The following is a 12,478-nucleotide window of genomic DNA, read 5'->3' as shown; positions in this document are numbered from 1 at the left end:
GTGCCTGTAGTCCCAGCTACTTGGGAGGCTGAGGCAAGAGAATGGCTTCGGCCAAAGAGTTTGAGGTTACTGTGAGCTGTGACATCACGGCACTCTACTGAGGGTGACACAGTCTGTCTCAAAAAAAAAAAAAAGTCCTTAGTTGAACTTAGATAAAGAAATTGTATTTGATGCCCGTTATAGATTATTTGGAGGGAAACTAAAGAAAATGATGCTTAGAAAAGGGCGAAAATCATTAAAATCAGAAGAAAAAAAGTAAACCTTTTAGAAAGGGGTCCTTACATGATCAGCCTACTTCCAAAATTCCACCTTATTTGAAGTATGCCCTCCTACAAGATTTTGGAGACATAGAATGTGTTTTTAAAAATCCATAGTAATAGAATGACTAAAAAATCCATCTAACCCTTTTAAGGAAAAAAATAAATAAATGTCCTTTCAGGGTTTGTTTTACCTCTCTGATTTCAGTCAATCTGTCCCCATCCTTCCTTCCATCATCAATATCTGGAAGATAAACTGGGACACAATTACATTAGGGAGAATAAAGCTAGCTGTGTAACAAACAAGGCTTTGTAATTGTATGGGCCTGGGGGAACAATTACAGTGCTACTTTGTCACAATTGCTAATAAGTTAAGCCCATTTATCAAGGCCATCACACCAAGAAAATAAGAAACTTCATCATTTCACAGACTTCCCATAAACCAGTAAGGACGGACATGAAAACCCGGTCTGTTGTGCAAATGCTCAGTTTATTTCTTCTGACAATGACTGCATCGATAAAATGTAGACGTGCTCAGCCATACTGATGTCCCAAGCTCTTAGTCAATACAACTTATTTTAATCAAATTCCATCCCCTGAAGATTTTATCCTCTGAATATTAAGAAAATCTTCCCAAGATCCTTCCCACACTTGTCTAGTAATAAAAATGCACATATGTATGTGCAACTGATTTATGACAGAGGTGAAAATAAAGCATAAACAAGAAAGGACAGCATTTTAAATAAATGTTGCTAGGTGAGCAACATTTTAATTAAATACAAGGATTTTGGGGGTGTTCATTTGTTAATTTAATAGCTTATGATTTACATAATTTTAAAATAAAATTTACCATATTTGTGTCGTTGATATGAGAAAAGACCTCAGTAGCCGGGCGTTGTGGCGGGCGCCTGGTAGTCTCAGCTACTCGGGAGGCTGAGGCAAGAAAATCGCTTAAGCCCAGGAGTTGGAGGTTGCTGTGAAGCTGTGAGCTGTGTGAGGCCATGGCACTCTACCCAGGGCCATAAAGTGAGACTCTGTCTCTACAAAAAAAAAAAAAAGAGAGAGAGAAAAGACCTCAGAATTTGTGTGAATAAGAATGGATTCTGCAGGGCGCCGTCTGTGGCTCAGTGAGTAGGGCGCCGTCCCCATATGCCGAGGGTGGTGGGTTCAAACCCAGCCCCGGCCAAACTGCAACAACAAAAAAATAGCCAGGCGTTGTGGCGGGCGCCTGTAGTCCCAGCTGCTCGGGAGGCTGAGGCAAGAGAATCACATAAGCCCAAGAGCTGGAGGTTGCTGTGAGCTGTGTGACGCCACGGCACTCTACCCGAGGGCGGTACAGTGAGACTCTGTCTCTACAAAAAAAAAAAAAAAAAAAAAAAAAGAATGGATTCTGCAAAGGTCACTTCCTTGTCAACTAGTATTTTCTTCTCAATTAGTCCTTCTAGTCTTTGCAGTTAAATTCTATTATTGTCTTGGCTCATTTTTTTCACAAATTCTTTGCATTTTATTCCTCTTTATCCTGACTTTTCTTGAATTCACTGATTGATAAGTTCTGTTTTTACTACTACAAAAGAAAGAACATTAATTAATTAACCTACTGAGTTTTCTTCTTCTAAAGTAAATTTCCCTCTTAATGAACAGTATTCAATGTTGCATCCCTGTTGGTTAAATCTTTCTAAATTTCTTAATTCCCTGTTAAAAGAACATTTATGTATATGAATTGAAAGTCTTTTTTTTCTTTTTTTTAACAGCAGGCATTCTCATAGGTATGAAGCTGGGAAGTTGAAGCTCAAGATACCAGCCAGTTCAGTTCCTGTGCAGGACCCATTTCCTGGTTTGCAGACAGCCACCTTCTGACTGTGTCCCCACATGGCGGAAAGAAAGCGAAAGTCTTAAAATTATGAAAAAATCAATTCTTTACATTTTGATCTATACCTTTAATTCAATCCCAGTCAAAATCATGGAAGGGTAAGGGGGTATGTATGTGTATGTATAAGTGAACAGTTGATTCTAACATTTTTGTAAAAATTCTTATGGCCTAAAATAACCAGAATATTGTTAAAGAAGACCAAAATTAGACACCACTGGATAGTAATCTCTATGATAAAGTTCTAATTATCAAGAGGGTGTTGCAATGGAACAAGAATACCAATGGTACAAAATAAAGACACATATATGTGTGGTCAACTGATTTGAGACAGAGGTGACAGTAAACTGTAAAAGAGAAAGGATAATATTTTTTTCTTTTTCTTATTTTATTTTAATTTATTTGATTTTATTTCATTTTATTGAGACAGAATCTCACTGTTGGCTGAGTAGAGTGCTGTGGCTTTCTCACAGCATCCTCACACTCTTGGGTTCAAGTGATCCTCTTGCCTCAGCCTCCCAAATAACTGGGACTACAAGTGCCCCCCTCAACATCTGGTTAGTTTTTCTATTTTTAGTAGAGATGGGGCATCTCTCTTGCTCAGGCTCAGGTTTCAAACTACTGAGCTGAAGCAATCCACCTGACTTAGCCTCCCAGAGTGCTAGGACTACAGGTGTGTGCCACTGTGCCCGGCCAAAGATAGTATTTTAAATAAATGCTCTAGGTGTTGGATGTCCATAGGGGAAGTACAAAAATTTTGCGGGTGTATTTTTTCAATTTATTCTTTAATTTTCCCAGTATGTAAGTGGAAAATGAGAAAGGAGAGCAGAAAATCAAAAGCACTGCCTATTGGAAAGTATTTCACATATATTGTTTCTTTAATCTTCATAGCAACTATTAAACCCATTTTAAAAATAAGGAATCTGAGGTTCTAAAAGGTTAAGTCGCACACTATAAAATGTAGCTAGCATGAGTATTACGATAGGCTTTTATAACCTCTGCTACCTACAGCTCAAGAAAATATATTAATAGCTCTGGCAGATTAAATGTGGAAAATGAAAAAAAGGCAAACTTTAAAGGAAGATTTCAAGCAGTATTTTCCAAGGAGCACATTATGCTTTTAGGGGACTAGAGCATATAGTGCACACACACAAAAAAGGTTGGCTTCAAATAAGTTTAGGACGTTATCAGACTTCTTGTCCTTTTTAATTTTTTTTTTTAATTTATCGGGCTTTATTGCCTTTAGCCTTAAATCATAAGCATTTTTGATGCAACGACAACTCTTCAAAAATATCCCTTTAAAAACTATATTACATCATTTTCTATATGTGGAATATAATTTTTCAATTTCATAATGTTGAAGAGGTACAAATATTTGGGTTACGTGGTTTACTTTTGTGCCATTTGAGTCAAAGTTATAAGTGTGCCCATCACCAAAATAGTGTGCCCTGTAACCATTAGGTGTGAATTTACATTTGCCTCGTCCCCCTCCCACCTGCTTGGTTTCTACTACCATTTGTTGACACAAAGGTTGATCCATTAGTTCCAGTTTAATATTGCGTACATGCAGTATTTGTTTTATTCATTCTTGCAATAAATACTTCATCTAGAAGCATGGTCTCTAGCCAGGAGTTGTGGTGGACACCTGTAGTCCCAGCGATTTGACAGGCTGAGGCAAGAGAATCGTTTAAGCCCAAGAGTTTGAGGTTGCTGTGAGCTGTGACGTCACAGTACTCTACTCAGCACCAGACTCTATCTCAAAAAAAAAAAAAAGAAAGAAAGAAAGAAAGAAAAAAGAAATGCAAGCATGGTTTCCAGTTCATCTAGATCAGGTGTCCTCAAACTGCGGCCCGCGGGCCACATGAAGTGGTATGAATTGTATTTGTTCCCATTTTGTTTTTTACTTCAAAATAAGATATGTGCAGTGTGCATAGGAATTTGTACATAGTTTTTTGTTTTTTTTAAAACTATAGTCCGGCCCTCCAACGGTCTGAGGGACAGTGAATTGGTCCCCTGTTTAAAAAGTTTTGAGGATTTGGGTGGCCCCTGTGGCTCAGTGAGTAGGGCACCGGCCCCATATACCGAGGGTGACGGGTTCAAACCTGGCCCCGGGACAAACTGCAACAAAAAAATAGCCGGGCACTGTGGCGAGCACCTGTAGTCCCACCTGCTCGGGAGGCTGTGGCAAGAGAATCGCGTAAGCCCAAGAGATAGAGGTTGCTGTGAGCCGTGTGACTCCACGGCACTCTACCGGAGGGCGGTACAGTGAGACTCTGTCTCTACAAAAAAAAAAAAAAGTTTTGAGGACGCCTGATCTAGATTGTAGCAAGAGGTATTATCAGGTTGCCATTTTTTATGGATGAATAGAACTCTATAGGGTGTGTGTGTGGTATATACATATACATATATACACAATATTTTATTAATCCATTCATGTATTTGAGGGGCACTTAAGTTGTTTGTGCATTTTTGCAGTTGGGAATTGTGCTGCAATAAACACTCAAGTGCACATGTCTGATACAAGGGCTTTTATCCATTGGGTAAGTACCCAACAGTGGGATTGCTGAACAAATGGTAGCCTATTTTTAATCCTTTGAAGTATCTCTACACTTTTTTTGTAAAGGCTGTAATAGTTTACAGTCTCAAAAGTAGTATGTAAGTGTTCCTTACTCTCCAGATCCACATCACAATATGTTGTTTGGGGATTTTTGATAAACACCACTCTCTCTGAAGCTATGTGACATCTCATGGTGTTTTTGATTTGATGATTAAAGATGTTGAGCACTTTTACTTATGTTTATTGGGCATTAGTCTATCTTCTTTTGAAAAACTTCTGTTTGTGTATTTTGCTCACTTTGCAATGGGGTACTTTGATTTTTTTTTTTTTTTCTGATTTACTCGAGTTCTTTATAGATTCTAGTGATTAGCCCTTACCTAAGTGTATAGCATGCAAATCTTATCTCCCTTTTGGTATGTTGTCTATTCACTCTATTGATAGTTTCCTTGGCTGTAAAAAAGTTTTTAACTTAATCAAGTCCTGTACGTTACTTTTTGTTGTTGCTGTGATTAACTTTGGGGTTTTCTTCATAAACTTTTTGCCTAGGCCAGATATCTGTAAGAGTTTCTAACATTTTCTTCTAGAATTCTTATAGTTTTGTGTCTTATGTTTAAGTCTGCTCTCCATCGTGAATTAGCTTTTGTGAGGGCAGAAGTACAGATCATGTTTCAGTTTTCTACAAGTGCTATCCAATTTTTTCCATCACCATTTACTGAATGGAATTTATTTTCTGTAGTGTATGGTTTTAATCTGCTTTGTCAAAGGCCAGATGGCAAAAATGAGTATGTTTTCATATCTAGGTTCTCTGATGTAATCCAGAGGTCTATGTCTCTCTTTTGGTGACACTACCATGCTGTTTTGGTTATTATAGCCTTGTAGTTAAGTTGAAGTCTAGTAGAATAATGTCCCTAAATATATTTTTATTGTTAAAGGTTGTTTTGTCTATTAAGGGCCTTTTCTAGGTTTATAAAATAATTAAATTGGCATTTTAATGGTGATTGCATTGAATCTGTAGATCACTTTGGGTATTACAGAAGTTTTAATGATATCATTTCTGCTGAGCATGAGCATTATATCTTTTTCCATTTGTTTATATCCTCTGCAGCTTCATTCCTCAGTGTTTCACAGTTCTCCTGTGTAAAAGTCCTTCACCTTCTTTGTTCCTAGGTATTTTATTTTCTCTATTGCTAATGTAAAAGTTATTGAGTCTTTGATTTGATTCACAGCTTGACTGTTGTTGGTGTATTGAATTATACTAATTTGTTTACATTGATTTTGTAGCCTGGGACTTTGTTGAATTTATTTATCAATTCCAGGAGCCTCCTGGAAGAATCTTTGGTGTTTTCTAGATAGCTATAAAATTATTTTGTCATCTAAGATTGATCATTTGACCTTTTCCTTCCCCTTGATTTCCATCTCTTGTTGGATTGTTCTGGTTAGGGCTTCTCCCACTATGTCAAATATAAGCGGTAATAGTGGGCAGCCTTGTCTAGTTCCAGTTCTAAAGTGGGAACATTTTCAACCTTTCCCCTTTGACTATGATTTTTGCTATAGGTTTGTTGCATGTGGCTTTATAATTTTGATGCAAGTCTCATCTATGCCCATTATGTTAAGTGTTATTATCATAAAATGATGCTGATTTTCATCAAATTATTTTTCTGTATCAGGAAGACATTATGGTCTTTGTTTTTGAACCTGTTTAAGTGCTGAGAATTACATCTATAGATGTGCATATGTTAAACTATCTTTGTATCCCTGGAATGAAGCCTGCCTGGTCATGGTGGATTATTTTTTTAATGTGCAGCTGAATTCAGTGAGCTAGGATTTTACTGAGAATTTTTGCATCTATCTCCATAAAGGATATTGGTCTATAGTGTTTTTTTTGTTGTTCTTGTTTTGTTTTGTTTTCTTGTCATTGTGTTCTATACTGGCTTCAGCATCAAGGTGAATTTTTCTTCATAATATGAATTATGGAATAATTTTTGTGGTACAGATAGCAGTTCTTTGTAGGTCTAGTAAAATTTGGGCATGGAACTGGTCCAGGACTTTTATTTTTGTTGGAATATTTTTATTGCTGCTTTAATTTTGGCACTTGGTCTGTTCAGAAATTCTATTTCTTCCTGATTGAGCCTAGGAAGGCTATGTGTTTCTAAGAATTTTTTCATTTCCTCCACATTTTGAAGTTTATGTTCATAGAGATCTTTATAGCATTCAAAGATGATATTTTTTATTTCCATGTTTTCACTTGTGACTTCACCTTTTCACTTCTGTTCAAACTTAGTAGAGTCCTTTCTTTTCTCCTTCCTTTTAGTCTAGCAAGAGTCCTGTCAATTTTATCTTTTCAAGGAACCAACATTTACATTTTATTTGATTAATCTTCTGTATAATTCTTTTCTTATAAATTTCTATTTTTTCTGCTCTAATCTTTGTTATTTCTTCTTCTGCTAGGTTTAGAATTGGTGTCTTCTTCTTTTCCAGTTCCTTTAGAAATTTTATTAGATTTTTATTTGTGATCAAGGCATTTACAGCTATAAATTTTCCTCTTGGGATTATTTTAGCTGTATTCCACAGATTTTGGTAACTTGTGTTCCCTTTATCATTTACTTCAAAGAATCTTTCGATTTGCATCTTAATTTCCTCCTTAACAGAATTATTGTTCAGTGGCTCTGTGTAGACATGAATGTTTCTGTTGGAATTTATTTCTAATTTTATCTCACTGTTGTCTAAAGCGATATATGGTATAATTTCTAATTTTTTTAACTTGTTGAGACATGTTGTGGGACCTAGGATGTGACCAATCTTAGAGAATGTTCTATGAGCTGATGAGAAGAACATATATTAAGTGGTTTGGGGATAGAATGGTCTATAAATGTCTGTTAGGCTCATTTTTTCTAGAGTTATGTTTAAGTCCACTGTTTCTTTGTTTATTTTCTGTTGGGAGGATCTGTCGATTCAGGTATGGAAGTCCTGAGGTATTATGGTGCTTCTTTGTATCATTTTAATGAAATCAAGTAAAAGTTGCTTTGTGAATCTGGGCACATCTGTGCCAGGTGCATAAATATTTAAAATTTTTTGTCTTCTTGTTAAAATTTTCCCTTTACCATTGTACATTGAGCATTTTTTGCCTTTCTTACTTTTTGTTGATTTGAGGTCTATATTATCTGATATGAGAAATGCTATATTAATTTTCTTTGGATTTCCATTTGAATGGAATATTGTTTTCCATCCCTTCACATTGAGTCTGAATGAATCTTTATGGGTCAGATGTGCTTTTGTCCTAAGGACAGAAGACACTTGGCTTCTATTATTTTATTCATGGAGCCAGCTTATTTCTCTTGAGTGAGGAGTTCAAGCCACTGGCTTTTATTAAAAGAATGTATATGTGGAGTAGATTTCTGCTCACTTGTTGAATAGAACTTCATTGCTATGTTTTACCTCTTGAGCCATTGTGGTGACTGGCCTCTGGCTTCTAGCTTTTGGGTGATTATACACTGGTGAGTGTCTCTTGTGCTGATCCACATAGAGTGTAGTTCTCAGTATTTCCTGCAAGACAGATCTGGCCTGGTCTTTGAAACTCCCTCCACATTTGCCTGTCTATAGAATTTCTCTTTCATTTGACTTTGGATAGGTTGAATACTATGTGTTTTAGAAGTGTCTTGTTTGCTATGAATTTCCTCTGAGTTCAATGACCACCTTATATCTGGATAGCTGAATCTCTATTGATAGTAGGGCCATTTTCTACCATAATTCCCTCAATTAGATTGTCCATGCTTTTAGCACTTTCTTCATCCCCCTCAGATTTACCTATAGTTCATATAGTCTCATAGTCCCCTATTTCTTTACTTGATTCTTTGCCTTCTTTTGTTCTCTTCTCTGTCTTTTTAAATGATTGGGTTAGCTCAAGAGCCCTATCTTCAAGCTCTGAGATTCTTCCTTCTCCTTGGTTTAATCTGTTGCTGAAACTCTCTACTGCATTTTGAAAATCCCTGAATCACTCTTTCATTTCCCTAATTTCTATTATGGCCTTCTGAATTTTGTCATGTTTTTCAGTGACTTTTTATTAATTTTCTGAAATAATGTCTGGGTTTGTATTTGTTGTTTCTCAACTTTCTCTTCATTTTCAGTTATCTTCTTTGCCATCTATATCCTGAACTACATTTCTGTCATTTCATAGTTACTGCAATAGCTTTGTGCCCCCTTAGGGATGTTAAGCTGTTTTGCTTTTTCTTATAACCAGGTTCTTTCGCTAGTTTCCTCTCACTGAAACTTGTCTTCTCATTTCAGGGCTAATAGGTTTTCAGTGTTCTTGTTACTGGGAATTCTCCAGCTAGTTGTAGGATGTCTGTGTTGAAAGTTGGGTGAGATGCTCTTCACTGAGGCTGGGGTTGTGAGGATTGCTTTACTTAGGATCTCCCATTGTGGTAACCCCAGAAGCTGGATAAGGTTGTTATGGTTTCTGGGTTGTGTGTGTTTGCTCAAAGTAGGTCACAGTATGCTAATGGCTTGTGGCTTTGGGGTCAGTGTTGTACTTTTGAGTAGTTCTTTGAGTCCACTTTAATGGTGGAGGGTCTGTGTAGCATTTGGGAGTACAGGTGAAAGGCAGGAGACATGGGGATTGTATCTCAAGCCCCATGAGAGTTCTGGAGACACAGAGGCAGAGCCTCAGACTCTAGAATGAGAGTTTCAGAACTGGGTTTGAGGAGGAGAGAAAAGAAGAGCTTCAGAACAGAGTCTCTGAGCCAAAAGGAATGTTCTTGTAGATGGTAGGGCTAATGTGACCTGTGGGGTGGAGTCAGGAACATGCAGGCAAGAGGCAGAAGCCTGGGAAGATGAAATTGAGAACAAGCAAGTGCCAGGCTGCTTTGCAGGCACAGGGTTCCCATAGATGCTGGGGCAGGTGGGTTGAGATCTGTGCTGGCAGGCCAATGTTTACTGGGATCTCCAGGTTCCACTCACAACATGCTAAAGCAGTTGCCCAAAGCCTCTCAAGTTGGAGCCTGCCTTCCCCTCACATGAGGACTTCTGAGCTGGAACTGGGGAGAAGCCACAAACAGAAACTCTGGGCATAGCCTCTGAGCCAGAGGCAAGGTCATGCAAATGAAAGACCAATCTTCCCTGGAAGGTTGGGTCAGGGACAATCAGGCAGGAGGAATTTAGGGTCTGGATGGTGGATTTGGGGCTGAGAAGCAGCAAGTTGCTCCATAGGAAAGGGGTCAAGTGAATGTAAGGACAGGTGAGCCGGTATTATAATGAAAATTAATTTGAATACTTACCTGACAGGGGAGATATCATGATCATGAAAGTGGTTTTCCCAGGCAAGGCTTATCCATTGCACTCTGGATGTGCTGACCCCTGCGATTTCCCCAAATGTGGGAAACTCAACAGCATAATTTGTGGTAGTAGGGGACTGCATTTGCACTCTCCTCTAAAAAAGAAAAAAAAATTAATTTAAACCTTCTTTATAGCTATATTTGTTTTATAAGAGTATATCCATAGACATAATTGTCAATAATCTAATGTCTCCTTATTTTGATTTCTCCCCTTCACCAAAATAATTTTTGAAACTTACCACTTATACCCAATCATTAAGATTAAACAAGAAGTCTTGGCAATTGATTAGATTAGGCAATTCTAATCATTTTAGATGTCCCCGTGTAATGGGAATATCATCACTTTCACCACCATAATATGGCTCCCCTGAGCTGCCAGATGAAGAGAAACCCTTGGAATATCTATACTCTTTCCAGCCAGGAGAACCCCTAAATGGCACAGATTGTTTTTGATACATTAGAATTAAATTTATTATAAAGGTACAATTACTAACTAGTAGGAAAAGGGTTATTTTTAAAGACAGTGCTTAGAAAATTAGCTGAAAAAAATACCATCAACCCATGAATGGATTAACAAACTCTGGTATTTATATACCATGGAGTACTATTCAGCTATAAGAAGAAATGGAGACGTTATATCTTTTGTGTTTACATGGATAGACTAGAAATGCATTCCTCTTAGTAAAGTATCTCAAGAGTGGAAAAAATATCCAAAGTACCCAATTCTCATATGAAAACAGCATACAAACAACCACATGAAAAATGAAACACAAACATAATCTAGCAAGAGGAAGGAGAGAGCAGGAGGGGGAAGGGAGGGCGATTGTGGGAATCTCACCTATAGTGCACAATGTAAGGGTGTTAAGCAATGGATCCTGGGTAAAGAGCTCAACTACAACTTGCACTTTACCTTAGCATTGAAAACAATGTAACTTAAACATTTGTACCCTCTTATTAATTTAAAATTAAAAAACAGAAAATTGGCTGAAAAAATAAAAGCTAGATTATTATTTTATTTAAATCATAGACCAACTGTATTTTCCTCAATAAATTTCAAAGTCAAAAAAAAATGTAATCTTAAAACATTAAAACAATGTTTAATTTTAAAATGTAAAACAATGACCCTCTGCTAGGGGAAACAATCATTAAAATATACAAGAATAGAATTAGATGAAAAAATTAGTATTTTTTTTCCTTTTTTTATTTTATTAAATCATAGCTGTGTACATTAATATGATCATGGGGCACCATACACTTGGTTCATAGACCGTTTGACACATTTTCATCACATTAGTTGACATAGCCCTCCTGGCATTTTCTTAGTTACTTTGCTAAGACATTACATTCCACATTTACTAAGCTTCACGTATTTAAAGAAACATTGTTTTGATACTAATCCAATTATTTAATTGAAAATAACTGAATACTGTGTTTTTGAAAAAAAATTTAAACAATAATAGTCACTTTATGCAAGGGCATAGTGAAAACAGGACTTTCCGCTGCTGATGGGAAGATCAAATTGTGGTACTATCTTGAGGATAATTTGGGGAAAATTTATAAAGAGGACAGAAATATATTCTATCCTCTGTCTCAGAACTACACTTCTCAAGAATCCAATCTGAGGGAAATGCATAGGTGTAGACTTAGGTACAGAATAGGTATTATGAAATTATTTTCTTTTAAAAAGTATCAACCTATGAAATAATAGGAGTGACCATTCAGTAATTTATGCTGCTCTTGTAATACCATGTTATTAACTAGCTTCTTCATATTTTTTAAGAATCTTTAATATAGACTAATGCTCAAACAAGTATTGAATTTTGAGCAAAAGATGCAATAATGTGTCTATAAATTATTAATGCCAATTTTATAACTAAATATGATAAATATTAAGACATTTATTTCTGTTTCTATCCACATTATTCTCTATCCATCTACCTATTTATTATCCACTTCCATAGTGAAAAAGTCTTCAATGTAGCAATGTTAACCTCTGGATGGGTAACTTAAATTCCTTTTTATGCCTATAAAGTCCAACATTTTTTAGGAAAGATTTATCTCTTTTAAAATCAGAAATAAAATTTTAATTATTATAATCAAAATAATTGGACTTATACTTCAGGTTTTTTCACTTTTGCTTTTTTTTTTTTTAAATCACATTGGATTGTCTTTGTATGTTTTTGTACATTGTAGCCTGGAATTAAAAACGAATTAATACAAAGATGTAGGACAATTTTTATATTAATTGATAGACTTTCTAGTTTATATTGGGGGCTATTCATCAATGCATCCTAACATTTAAAATTTCAGCACACGGTCTTTGCTCTTGTCAAGTCTTTCTATAGCTAATAAATCAGTTTCTCAAAACATAGTTTTTATGTATATTCTTATTGCCAAGGTTGTCTTCAAGTGTAGCACAACTAAATTACATTGGCCTCATGGATCTGCAAACAGTTGAAAAAAAAAT

The 12,478-nt window shown here is 36.2% G+C and overlaps 1 non-coding gene across 1 annotated transcript; it reads left to right on the top strand.

Moving 5' to 3' along the window:
* Positions 1-9,946: 9,946 nt before the first annotated feature.
* Positions 9,947-10,107, top strand: LOC128566153 (U1 spliceosomal RNA). Its single transcript, XR_008374449.1, has one exon. It is a non-coding gene; the product is annotated as a U1 spliceosomal RNA (small nuclear RNA).
* The last annotated feature ends 2,371 nt before the right edge of the window (positions 10,108-12,478 follow it).

The sequence above is a fragment of the Nycticebus coucang genome, chromosome 14 (genome assembly GCF_027406575.1).
Source record: "Nycticebus coucang isolate mNycCou1 chromosome 14, mNycCou1.pri, whole genome shotgun sequence".
In the NCBI taxonomy this organism is placed as follows: Eukaryota; Metazoa; Chordata; class Mammalia; order Primates; family Lorisidae; genus Nycticebus; species Nycticebus coucang.
This window is presented reverse-complemented; position numbering and strand designations above follow the sequence as displayed.